Raw genomic sequence first — 13064 nt, forward strand, 5'->3', positions numbered from 1 at the left:
CAAGAGTGATGCTATACTACACTATTTCCTCTTCCGTGAATGGAAGTCGGTGGGCACGGTCTTCCTGCCACATCTTTTGTTCCTGTCATAATCCCAAGTTTCCATTAGTGCTTCCACATTAACAATTCACAAGAAAAGTCATAGTCTAAAAAGAAAGACTCTATATGTTTATTGAATGAAAGCATTAAAATCCTATCCAACGTGGAGTCTTCCCTTCCGGCTTTAACTTTTTGCCATTTATTTCAAAGTTCTCTTGAATTTTTCCTACCTCGCTCGTCGTTATTTATGTGCTTATGCATTTTTCTTGATTTTCATTGGTTTTAATTTAATTCACCTTGATTTTTCTTGGTTTTTAATTTGATTCATCTCACTCCCCTTCCCCTCCCAGCTCGAGAAGAATCCTTCCTAGGATTGAAGGTTTTGGAGGTTGAGGACATTCTACAATGGGCCTAGGAGTTACCAGCGTAGGAACCAAGTGTAGAAATCGGGGTTGTACTCTAACTGAGCTGCACGGTCGAGATCAAAAGGTCAAGTGCCAACCTGTGTAATGTAAGTGAGAACATCTGTTAGAAAGTCATCGGAGGCATCGCGGCTAGCAATATATAGCTCTTCCTCAGTCAGTAGACGATTGAGGTAAGGGTGTCCCTTGACGTGCTCTTCCAGGGGGCGGTCGCGAAGAGTGGTTAACACTCTATACGAGGCTGTCGCGATAGAAGTGGGGTCGTACTCCGCTGTTTTGATTGCGTGGCGCTGCTTAGCGTTTGTCATGACTTGGCATCCCTCTACTTCCCATTACAACCTAAGAGTGTACCAGTGCTGCAAGAATGGGGATTCAGTCTCAACAAGTTTGGAAATTTCTGCAATTTCTTGGTCGGTGATGGCAGAAGTGGTTCGTTGATTGTATGATGTGATGAGGTGATGTTTGAGGGCTTGCTCTTTAGAGATCTCATTGTTGAGCAATACAACAGTGGAATTTGCTGCCTTTGCGAAGGCAAGTTCATATGTCTCCCAAGAACAAGGCATCATACAAACTTCGGTTGCAAAAGGCTTGGGCAACAAGCCTAAATCCAAGAGGTCGTAGCTCAGAGCTAGCTCTCTGAAGGTGGCATCAAGCCGTTTAATGCAATCAACCACGTCATCCCCTGTATCTTTGGCTAGATTTGAGGCGAGTGTCAAAAATGATTTCTGCTCATAGGAGGGTTTAAGACATGATGGTGGTTGGAGTTTGATAGCACTAGAGCCTTTGATAATGGATAGTTGTGGTTGCGGGTGTTCTTGAGGTTTTGATTGGGCTTCCTGGGGGCTGGGGAAGTAGCAGCTACTTTTGATGGACTGCTGTCTTCAGAGTGGATCATTGTAGTTAGATGGGCTCTAGCGGGTGATGGCTCATGTGATGATGTTTGTCGTTTGGTCCAATAGGCTTGTTCAACTCTCTTGGGCATGTGTGTGGATAAGATTGATGGATGTGGGCCTAGGGAGCACTGCGGTTTAGGGTTTTGAGGTTCTATGGGGCTGGGGGTGATCATGCTTGGGGGTAGCATACGAGTGGTGTTCTTTGTAATGTGAGATTTAGGGATCCATATCCAGGCATTTCCCTCATGGTATCCTTGCACGTGCAGGAGGGCTTTAGGGACTCACCTTTGCCTAATTATGCCCAGATTTCTAAAATTGTGTCCCCTTAGTGTCCTAGGTTTAGAGCTTTGGGTCTTATGAGGTTGTGTGCGACAACTCGTAGGCGGCGGTTGCAGTTGTTTAGGCCTTAGTGTCCTAGGTTTAGAGCTTTGGGTCTTATGAGGTTGTGTGTGATGACTCCTAGGCGGCAGTTGCAGTTGTTTAGGCCTCCATTGGAAACTAGGCTGTTGAGCCTTAGCTTTTGCTACCACGAGCAGATGTTCTTGAGAGGTGGTGGGTGGTGGTGGTGGAAGAGCACTACCATTCTCCTTAGATTTGGCTGTTGATAGTTCTACCGGTGGCCGTGCAGACTGTTCTATCGCGCAGCCCTTGCTGAAAGTTGCATCAATGTGGATGTTGCCTATGGTGAGGTGAATGCATTGCAACTCATAATCAACATTGCAACGAGTTTGCTTCTTGAAGGATCGCCCTAGCAGCGTTTTCGTGCCTGCGTCCTTGGCATCTGATAGTTTGTGGAAGATTATTGGTACAGTCTCAGACTCAATAGAAACGGTGGCCCTGCACTTGCCAAGAAGTGCGTACGAACGGCCCCCATATGGGCTTAATTTGGTGTTAGTAGGTTGTAGTGGTGGTTTGCCAAGTTGGTTCCAATGATTTTGAGTCAAGACATTGAAGTCTGCTCCCTCGTCAACTAAGGCATCGAAGACGCATGTTCACTTGGCAGTGACCGTGATGTGCAGGTATGCAGACTCCATGGTTTCCTCATCCTCGTCATCAATTTTGGTGATGGTGGCTACTCTTACCTTGACAGGCGGTTCCAACATTGGTGGCTCATGCAAAGGATGCGTGGGAGGATAGTATTTCGTGAAATGACTGCCATTGAAGAAGCCTATTCCCTCACCGTCTAGAGTCTCGAGCTTGACGTTGCCCGTTTGGCTGATCGCATGAACTCTGAAAGTTCCAAGACCCCTAAACTTCAATTTTTGCTTATGCCCTTGACTGAGTATAGAAGCACTAAGTCACCTTGTTCAAAATCGCGTTGCTTGACATGCTTGTCAAACCAACTCTTATATCGTGCCTTTTCACATATGAGTGCATGAGTGGCTAGAAGGTGAGTCTCGCGAGAGGTGTTCGAGCTCAACTAGGTGTTGCGTCCATGCCTCTCTTCCTTCTCATTGCTCCTGAAGTGCTATTCGCAAGCTAGGCACGAAGAATTCTACGAGAATAAATTGCTTCAGTTCCATAGCTCAACCTAAAGGGGGTGTGTTGGACAGCCATTTTGTAAGCTGTGCAGTAAGCCCACAAGGCTGCCATCAGCTTGTTATCTTAGTCACTGCATGAGACCGAGACTACCTTGGTTAGGACATTGACAAGAATCTTATTGGTGGATTCTGCCTGGCCGTTTGCTTGAGGGTAGTATAGAGAGGATTTCATCCGATGGATAATTAGGAAGGTGGATAGGAGATGAGCTATCACTTAATTGATGAAGTGTGTCCCCTGGTCACTGACTAGTTTGATGGGGCATCCAAATCGTGAGATCACGTGCTCCCACAAGAATTTGCCAGTTGTTTGAGCATCGTTCTTTCGTGTTACTCTCACCTCTGCCCACTTCGTTAGGTAGTCTGTGGCCACAATGATGTATTTAGCTTGAGAATACTGCGCAGCAAGGCTGATGGGTCATATGAAGTCGATTTCTCACTTTTCGAAGGGTTTTCATGCAATGATTGGGGTCAACTCCATTTGATCCTTTCGAATCGGGACCTTCGTCCTCCGCTAACATTTGTCGCAATGCTTAACAAATCGTGCGGCATCACAGAATAGCGTTGGCCATCATAGTTGACACTGCAACACCTTGCGGGCCATTGTGTCTCCGCTAAAGTGTCCACTAGCAATCCCACTATGTGCCTCTGAGAGCACTTCATGCAACTCATGTTCACACATACATCTACGCAGCAATCCATCTTGCCCTAAGTGATACAGCTGGCCTGCTATCAAGTTGTAGGGTTGGATTTTGAGAATAAGTCGCCTCAACCTTGCCTTCTCTATTGGTCATTCAGGCAGTCTGTACTCAAGCACTTAGACTATGTCATCAGCCCAATATGGCATTAGATCGGCCTTGAATAAATCTCTCCCCGTCACTGGAGAGGTTAAAGAGGTGGGCGTCTAGCAATTCATCGGTAATGCCTTCTCCAAGGGATTCTCCTATGGGGATGCATGACATATGATTAGCCATGTAGTGATGTTTTCCCTTCTGTACAACCACAGAGAAGTCAAACTCCAAAAGCAGAAGGAGCCACCGAGCTATGCGTCCTATAGCGTGTTGAGATGACAAGCTCAACACATGTGGACATTGATGATGGACCGCCTGGTTAGATGGGTCCACACGTTTACACTTAGCATGTCGGTGGTCATTATGACTCTCACATGGCCACTGACTGATTACTTATTATATTCAGGTTGTTACACCTATTTACAGCTGGCATAGTTATAGCACCAGTTGACTAGCGTAGTCAGTTATGCATTGTTTGACTTAGTAGGCCACTTTTCTTTATGTTGTATCTTATCTATACTTTGTGTATATTGTAAAGTGTGTGGAAGAAGAAGAAGAAATCAGCAAGAAAACGTTTTGGCCTCCATCTCTCTTCTTGTCTCTTGAGTGAGCTTCTCCTTGTGCATTCTGTGGGTGTTTGCCGCAACATCTTGAGCAAGTCCCCCCATCACGCAATTCTTGACATGGTATCAGAGCCACGCCACTGAGAGAGGCTGATTTCGAAGGTTGAAGCAAAGGAGAAGAAGCAAGGCTCAAGCAAGCAAGCCATGGGTAAGAAGCTCTCCCATTCTTCCACTCTCTCTCGTGGATAGTGCCTGTGGAGGCACCGGAAGCAGGGTCGAGCAAAAATCTCAAATTGTAGTGAGATTTGGTGTGCAGGAAGAGTGCTGTGTATTCTGCAGAACAGCTCTTTAGGATTTTCCCTAAGTTGTTTTGGGCATCTGAGGCCGTTTCAGGCCCCGTTTTAGAGCCGCAAGGTTGCGGACAACAATTTCATGATACACTGTGATTTCGGCTATTTTGATTGAAAGTGGGTGCACAAGTTATAGATTGTGAATCTGTAATTCTTGAGGTGTTTGCAGGAACCAAATATAAGGTTTATCTGCAGATAGATTGCAGATTGCATGTATTGTTGAGCAGTTCAGTAAAAAAGGATGTCTATTATATTGCTGTGCACTACAGGTCGAGGGTTGCAGAAGATTTGCTTGCTGTTTGGTATTATTTTTGTGATAATGGCAGAGAACAGTGGAAGCCCCATCATTGAGAAACTCGACAAGAACAACTACCCTTCATGGAAGTTCCGTGTCACGAACTTCTTTATTGGAAAATGCCTCTACGAGTTTGTTTCAGGTGAAGAAAAGGAGTCGGAGGTGAGTGATCCTCCAACTGAAGAGACAAAGGCACGGAAGTAATGGAATGCAAAAGATAAAAAGGTCATGTATTGGTTGTCTGCAGTAATTGACAATAATATGCTGGGACATATTAGAAATGCAGAGAATTCATATGCAGCTTGGACTATACTTGAAAGTATGGTTTCTGTAAATACAAAGGCATGAAAGATTCAACTCAAGCAAGAGTTGAATACATTGAAGAAAGGGAAGATGTCTATCAATGGGTATGCACTGAAGGTAAGGAGCATTGCAAATGCCTTGGCAGCAATTGATGCAATGGCCGATGATGATCTGGTGTCGTCTACCTTGGGTGGACTTAACAATGAAAAGGCTTGGAAGTCTTTTGTAACTTTCGTATATGTTAGAAAGCCATTTCCAGATTTCAATGAGTTGGTCTCTCTTATGATCACTGAAGAGATTAACATGCAGAGTGAGACATCTGAAAGAAATGGTAAATAGGTCCAGGCTTTCTACTCCAGTTCAGGAAGGGGACGTGGCAGGTTCTCTTCAAGAGGCCGTGCTACACGACGTGGTAGTGACAACCAGCAAAACAGATTGAATCAGCAATTTGGCGATATGCAGGTTTCAGGAGGTCATGGTAACTTTAGAGGCAGGGGGAGTTTTAGAGGAAGAGGTGGATGGCAGAACAGAGATTCTAATAACTCTGGTATTGTGTGCCACTACTGTGGCAAAACAGGTCATATCGCAACCCAATGTTATGCTAAGAAATATGATATCCGTAGTGGTAAGTTCCAGCAAGGAAACTATGCATCGTCTTCACGATAGAATGAAGATAAAAATGAATGTCTGTTTGTTATGCAGCATATGCTCAATGTTGTTACAGGAAAGGGAACACATGATGATGTTTGGTAGGTTGATTCAGGTGCATCCAATCATATGACCAACCATGCAGAATGGTTTGGAGAGATGCAGGATTTGCAAAATGCAGGTTATGTGCAGACGTGTGATGATTCTTGCCACCCAATTTCACACATTGGAAAAGTTCCCTTGTCCTTGCATGATGGTAAGACAAAGAGTCTTTCAGATGTATTACATGTGCCATCTATTACAAAGAACTTGGTGTCAATCGGTCAAATGGTAGTAGAGAAAGGGTTGCAAGTCAGATTTAATGCAAAGGGCTACTTTCTAGAAGACTTCAATGACAAGTGCAGGTTAGTTGCAAAGGAAAGTAGAGTTGGACATATGTTTACTCTGGATGCTGGAATTCCTACTATGAATGCTGCTATGTATGCTAAAGGAAAAGGTGTTGTTGCAGACATTGAAATTTGGCACAAACGCATTGGACATGCAAATGTACAAAGGCTGAAATTAATGCAATCCAAAGGGTTGGTTACAGGTTTGCCTACATTTAGAGTTGCAGAATTTCATAAGGTATGCGAAGCATGTCAGTTTGGTAAGCAGGCAAGACAACCCTTTTCACATGACAGAGATGTAAGCAGAAATATCCTTGATGTTGTGCATATAGACATTTGGGGGCCTACACAAAATGTATCTCTTGGAGGCAGTTCATACTTTGTCACATTCATTGATGATTATTCTAGAAAGCTGTGGGTATATTTTATGAAGGAAAAGAGTGAAGCTTTTGAGCACTTTAGAACTTTCAAGGCTGCAGTTGAAAGAGAAACAAGCTTGAAAGTAAAGTGCTTGAGGTCAGATGGAGGGGGAGAGTACCTCTCAAATGAGTTCAGTGATTTTCTGAGGTCTCATGGGATAAAGAGACAGTTCACATGCAGGTATACCCCACAGCAAAATGGGGTTGCAGAAAGGAAAAATAGGCATATTGCAGAAGTTGCACGTGCCTTGATGGCCGAAAAGAATATGGCTAAGCATTTTTGGTCTGAGGCTATTCATACTGCTGTTTATATTATGAACAGAACTCCCACAGCTGCAGTTCATGGGATGACTCCTGAAGAATGCTTTACTGGCAAGAAGCCTAATGTATCGCACTTGAAAGTGTTTGGCTGCATTGCGTATGTTCATGTGCCAGATGAGTTGTGGAAGAAACTGGATCCAAAGGCTGAAAAGTGTGTCTTTATTGGATACTCTTTAGAGCAGAAAGGGTATCGATGTTACAACCCTATCACATGTAAGTTCAGAGTGAGCAGGGATATCATCTTTGATGAAATGAGTAGTTGGTACGCATCTAGTGGTGATGCATTGGATGATGATGATGATCATGACACTCATGTGCAGGCTGAAAAGTAAGAATCACGGACTCTTAGTGAACTAGAGACATCATCTGGTAGTCCTTGGTCTGGGAGACTAAGGAGTACCTCTACATCTTCAGGTACATCTAGTAGCACTACAGGTAAAGACAAAGGAAAGAATAAAGTGTCAGAAGGCATTGATGCAGTTCTTGATGGAGGCTCCAGTGGCTCAGATAGTTTGGATGATGAGCTTGGCATTCCTTCAGTGAGGACTCCAGGTGTGTAGAGAGCACGTGTTAATGCAAAGACTCCATTGAGTGATCCAGTGGTACGCAAGTCTAGCAGGGTGAGATACCCTATTAAAAGATTTGGTTTTAAAGGTTATCCAGCTCACCATTATGCTTATATGGTGAAACTAGTTGAGAACGTTGAGCCCACATGTTTTGAGGAGGCTGTTGGTCATGCTCATTGGGATGCAGCAATGGATGAGGAGATGGCTGCATTAGAGGCCAATAAGACTTGGGATCTAGTATCATTGCCAAAGGGCAAGAAAGTTATTGGATATAAGTGGGTTTATAAGATTAAGCACAATGCAGATGGTTCTATTAGTAGGTACAAAGCTAGGTTGGTTGCAAAAGGCTATGCGCAGACATATGGCATAGATTATGATGAAACCTTCAGTCCAGTTGCTAGGATGGCAATTGTCAGATGTGTGATTGCTTTGGCAGCAGCCAAAGGTTGGAGGTTGCAGCAAATGGATGTGAAGAATGCCTTCTTGCATGGTGATTTGCAGGAAGAAGTGTATATGGATCAGCCAGCAGGTTATGAAGATTTAGAGCATCCCACGTATGTGTGTAGGTTGAAGAAGGCACTATATGGGCTCAAGCAAGCACCTAGAGCATGGTCTAACAAGATCAGAGAGTATCTTGTCAATATTGGCTTTTATGTTTCTAATGCTGATCACTCACTTTATGTGAGAAAGGGAGATGCAGGTTCGGTCATCATAGTCATCTATGTGGATGACTTGATTATTACAGGTGATAGTGATAGTGGGATTGCTAAAGGCAAGGACTTCTTGATGGGACCTAAATCGGGCCGTCACTGGCTCATGCACTAGCCGGACCTCTATCATGCGCTCAACAACCCCATGGCCTCGTGGCGAGGAGCGTGGATGACACATACATCATCTTCCTAAACATCTTGCATTTGTATCACGTCTCATAGTCCAACTCTATCCCAATTAACACTCCTCAGAGGGAGTGCCAGCACATTGCCAAATAGCATGAAGCACAAACATAGGAGGTCCTCCCACGGCTAACTGCCGCTACCTCACTGTGACTCTCCTACACCTTGGGGATTGGCCCCTCAATGCGTCACTAAACATATATAACACAATATCGCACACATTTCCACTCAAGGTAACAATTGATCGTATCCAGGAATGTACCGTTTTTCTCACTTTCTTTCCCTTAGACCCAACGCCTAGCCTACAGCTTGGAACAACCTTACTCACTCAACGTTGGTCATATTCCTCTAGAAAGCAATTGCCATGCATCCAGGAGGTATTGTCTGATACCTTTTATCATTTTATGCTTCATGCAAATTGTGAATGTCCACGTGCTCAAACAATTAAGAAAATCAGCATTGGTGCACATGTAGAAAACATTTCTTTCAATGATTTCAATTATCGCTCATATGCGGTGTTGCATGAACCTTAATTTTTGACACTCAAAATCCATTTTTCCCCTATTTTTTCTCCATTTTTCCTATTTTTCTTGTATTTTTTACAATATTAAATAACTAAAAATTCAAAATGAGTTGTGGGCTATGGCCCTTAGGTTCATTTGTAGCAAAAACACAAGTTTAGTTGGTGTATCTTATTATATTTTCCATTGATATATCAAAAACACCCAATTTTTCCATATTTCACGTGTTTTACGGATTTTACACTATTAATTTCATCCACAACACTTATGATTTTCTGATTTTTTGATTTCAAATAGTTGGAAGACATTGCAAACAACATCATAATGCATAATCATCCCATGGGAACAAGTATTCATGAAGCAAATTGCATAAAATATCAATTTCCTTTGTAAAAATGAGATTACCATTCTTTACGGGTTGCGGGTTTTTATTTGCCATATCTCGGGACTGATTTCCAGCCACCATTAATGCTCATGACAGTCCACAATCATCAATTTTCATTCCTCTTACACCATGGAGCAATCCGGTCTTCATTGGATAAGCATCCATCATCCATTCTTCTTCCTATTCTTCACCACATGAATCTGCCTTTAGGGGAGAGAGAGGGAGGAGAGAGAAAGAATGAAATCAGAATTCTTCACATAGACCACCATTTCTCGGGCGAGAGGCGGCGATAGAGTCAGCAGGGAGAAGGTAGACAAGGCCAATGATCATTTGCATGGGTTGTGTGCAGCAGGCATGTTGCCTCTCCATCCTCCATGGCGTGATTTTCGGCGCTGTTGATGGCGCCCTCTTCTCCCTCATCCCATGATTTCTTCTCTTCTATTTGCATGCCTTTTGGTTTGGGGGTTAAAATTCCCCCAAAGGGCACCCCCCCTTTGGTCCATGTTGTGGCCACCCTTTCAAATCTTGACCATTTTGTGGCCATTTCCCCGTCCGGACTCGGAATTGAGCTCTGAAAAATCCTGGGCATCTGGCTTGGCATCCCGCATTGGCTGGTAACACGTGTGAACCTGCACAATTGTCTGAAAATTTATGAAAAATCAACAAGTGTCGCTCGGGCACCTTTAAAGTACTTTGGCGCTTAAAATCGTCCTAGATCAAGCCGCCACCTTCGACGTTGAATATTTTTCCCTTGATATTCATAATTTTTAGCTATTTTTAAGCACTTCTCAGCACCCAAAATTTTGCTCTCATTGGAGACCATGGGATAGGGTGACTCAGCCCGTCGAACCCACAGTAGATCTACACAAAACAACCAAAGGAAGCATCAAGTTGATACAAAATAGACATATACTTAAATCACAGCATAGTGCACACCCTACCCCCTGACAAAACCAAGGCATGACATCCACAAGGAGTAGGCCTAGCACAATCTGATGAAAGGTCCGAAGCTAGTCACTAACCAACTGCTCTAACACGGCTAAACTAAAAAACCTATCAAAGAGGTTGCCCTAAGTGGTGATCTGAACTACCTACCTAACTAAGGACAACACAACTAGGAGTTCCTACTAGACGAGGACTCCTATAGCCTGATCAAGAAGTATTTTCTTATAATATATCTCTTCTTTTAGGGTTTTTATTTTATTGACATACTCGGGCATGTAAAAAGGAGGGAGCTGAGCGTAGTGACCCAAGGAGAACAGGGCATTGGCCTCAGGTCCTGTCTCGGTACCCAAGAACCTACCAAGCCCTCGCAAGGCGACACTTAATCCTTTTCTAACACTCACTTTTATTTTTGCTCTGACCTTCCTTGTTTCTTTTTTTCTAGCAAGATGCCACCCCTAGGAAGATAAGGCATCGGCCCCTTTGACTCGTCCCCAGGAACCTACCAGGCCTCCGCAAGGCAATGATCAACTGCTTATAAATTCTTCTTTCTTTTTTTTTTGGTTTTGTAGGGGTTTGAACCCCTTTTCACACCTTTGTATCTATATTTATTATCTTGAAGATATGTAGGGTTTTATTGCCCTTTATCATCATTATTTTCCTTTTGGCAGGCTTCCCTAATGGCCTCACAACTAACAAGAACTCCTAGAACGGCCGCCTAGCAGGCTAGCAGAGCAGAGTCACTAGGACTCCCTTCTAAAGCAGGTCTTTTGATGCTTAGCAATGTCTTTACAGGAGGCAATGACTACTCCAACCTCCCTCAAATATACTGAACCTAAACCTCGGGACTTCATGCCTTGGACGCGGGTCCCCAACAAGAAACGAAAAAAACCCCCCTTAACAAGTACACGAACACATATAACATAAAAACCACAATACTCATAAAGGAGAGATATCACCTGGACAGGGCCACAAGAAGCTTCCACGCAACAAAAGGCTCCTTCCAAGCTCTTCTTCAAAACCTGTCTAGCACAGAGCTCAAACAAGAAACCATTAACCGCACCTACACTAATAAACAGACAACTGGCCCTCTTGGCCTAATGAAATAAAACACTTCACTACAAAACTGAATCCGCCCTCTTGGCCAAACGAAATAAAGCATTCAAAACCTCGCAACACTGGCCCTCTTGGCCTAATGAAATCAAACAGAATAACACCTATACATCCTTCCCTGGAAGAATCCAGATATACAATAATAAGCTCCTTTCCAAGGAGGAAAAACAGGCTCGTAGCCCTAGACTAAATGCATAAGGTTATGACCCATCCCTCCTGCATAAGATAGCAAGAGGTGTATGCATAATATGTTGTATAATCAACCTATGGGTCCCAGATAATAATGGTAGATTGGTCTCGGCCACTCTTTGCATCACCCATATCAACCATCGTCTGCCATATATCGCATGCTCTGATAACATCCCCCACAAGCGATCGGGTCCTGTTTCATCATTGATAACAATATCCATACTAGGACCACAATTAAAGAAGAGGTCTTCCTCATAAGCAAGATTTGCCAATGAATCTGCAAACTAATTCCAGTAACGTGGATTCAGTTGAAAAGGCACTCTCTCAAACTCTTCAAGTAGGGTCATCGCAGTTCGATGATACGTACAGAGAATGGGATTCCGCACTGTGTATGTCCCATCTAGCTGATTCAGGATCAACTGGGAATCCCCTTTTACTAACAACCGACGAATACCACCTTGTTTGGCAATATGCAGTCCCATAATCAAGGCTTTATACTCCGCCATATTGTTAGTGAATCCTACCCTGAGATAAGTAGCTAACTTCATCGTCACTCTACGTCGGCGGTCTCGGATTACTACTCCAACACTCCCTTTTTTATTAGGGCCCCTGGACGCTCCGTCAAAATATAATGTGTATGTCCATAATGGGTTTACACAGCCTGCCATCGCAAACTCCTCTATTCGTAATGATGATAGTCAAAGTTTAGCATGTTGAGAGGATGAACTGATGGCTCCATCCCACCTTCTTCATTGAACTCAACAGGGATACTCATCACCGGTCGTAAACAGTGATGGCAGAAGACTTTGATCTCCCACACAAAGGTTCCGTCTTCTTGCTCAATCACCTTATATCCTTTGCTCCACCAGATGAGTTTCCCCTGATGGTATCTTTGCTCCAGATATGGATGCTCCAAATAAGGGATTAACCGACCCATCCACCAGCTTTTAAGCTTCTTTTCCCGTAGGTCTTAGATCATTCCTAGCATGGACCTGCAATGCATTTTTCTATATTAGCATATTTAGAAGTAATAACGTTTAATCTTATTAAGATTAACCTTATTCTTAAACTCTACTCCCTATAGATCAGCTAATAGGGCTGTAGACCTATTCTTCCCTAACCTGACAATCTTGTAGGGTCCATCCCATTTAGGTTCCAACTTTCCTGGAAACAACTCCCTATATACATCATAATACAAAACCAGTTGTCCTTTCTTAAAGGTATACTTCTTCGCTTTTAGGTCATGCAACTGTTTCATGCGACGTTTAGCCACCTCTTGGTGTAATAGGCTTTGCAACTTAATTTCATCTAGGTGTGCTAAGGTCGTAAATCGCTCTAATAGGGTGTCTTCACTACCCAAAGAATGGTTTATTGCGAATCTAATGGTCGGTAACTCAATTTCTAAGGGTAAAACGCACTCCTCACCATAAACTAGTTTGAACGGCGTGTGGCCAGTGGCTCACTTAAACGTGGTATTATATGCCCATA

Source organism: Lygodium microphyllum, chromosome 24, assembly GCF_053477565.2.
Source record: "Lygodium microphyllum isolate KBCC chromosome 24, Lygodium_microphyllum_v1.1.10, whole genome shotgun sequence".
Lineage (NCBI taxonomy): Eukaryota > Viridiplantae > Streptophyta > Polypodiopsida > Schizaeales > Lygodiaceae > Lygodium > Lygodium microphyllum.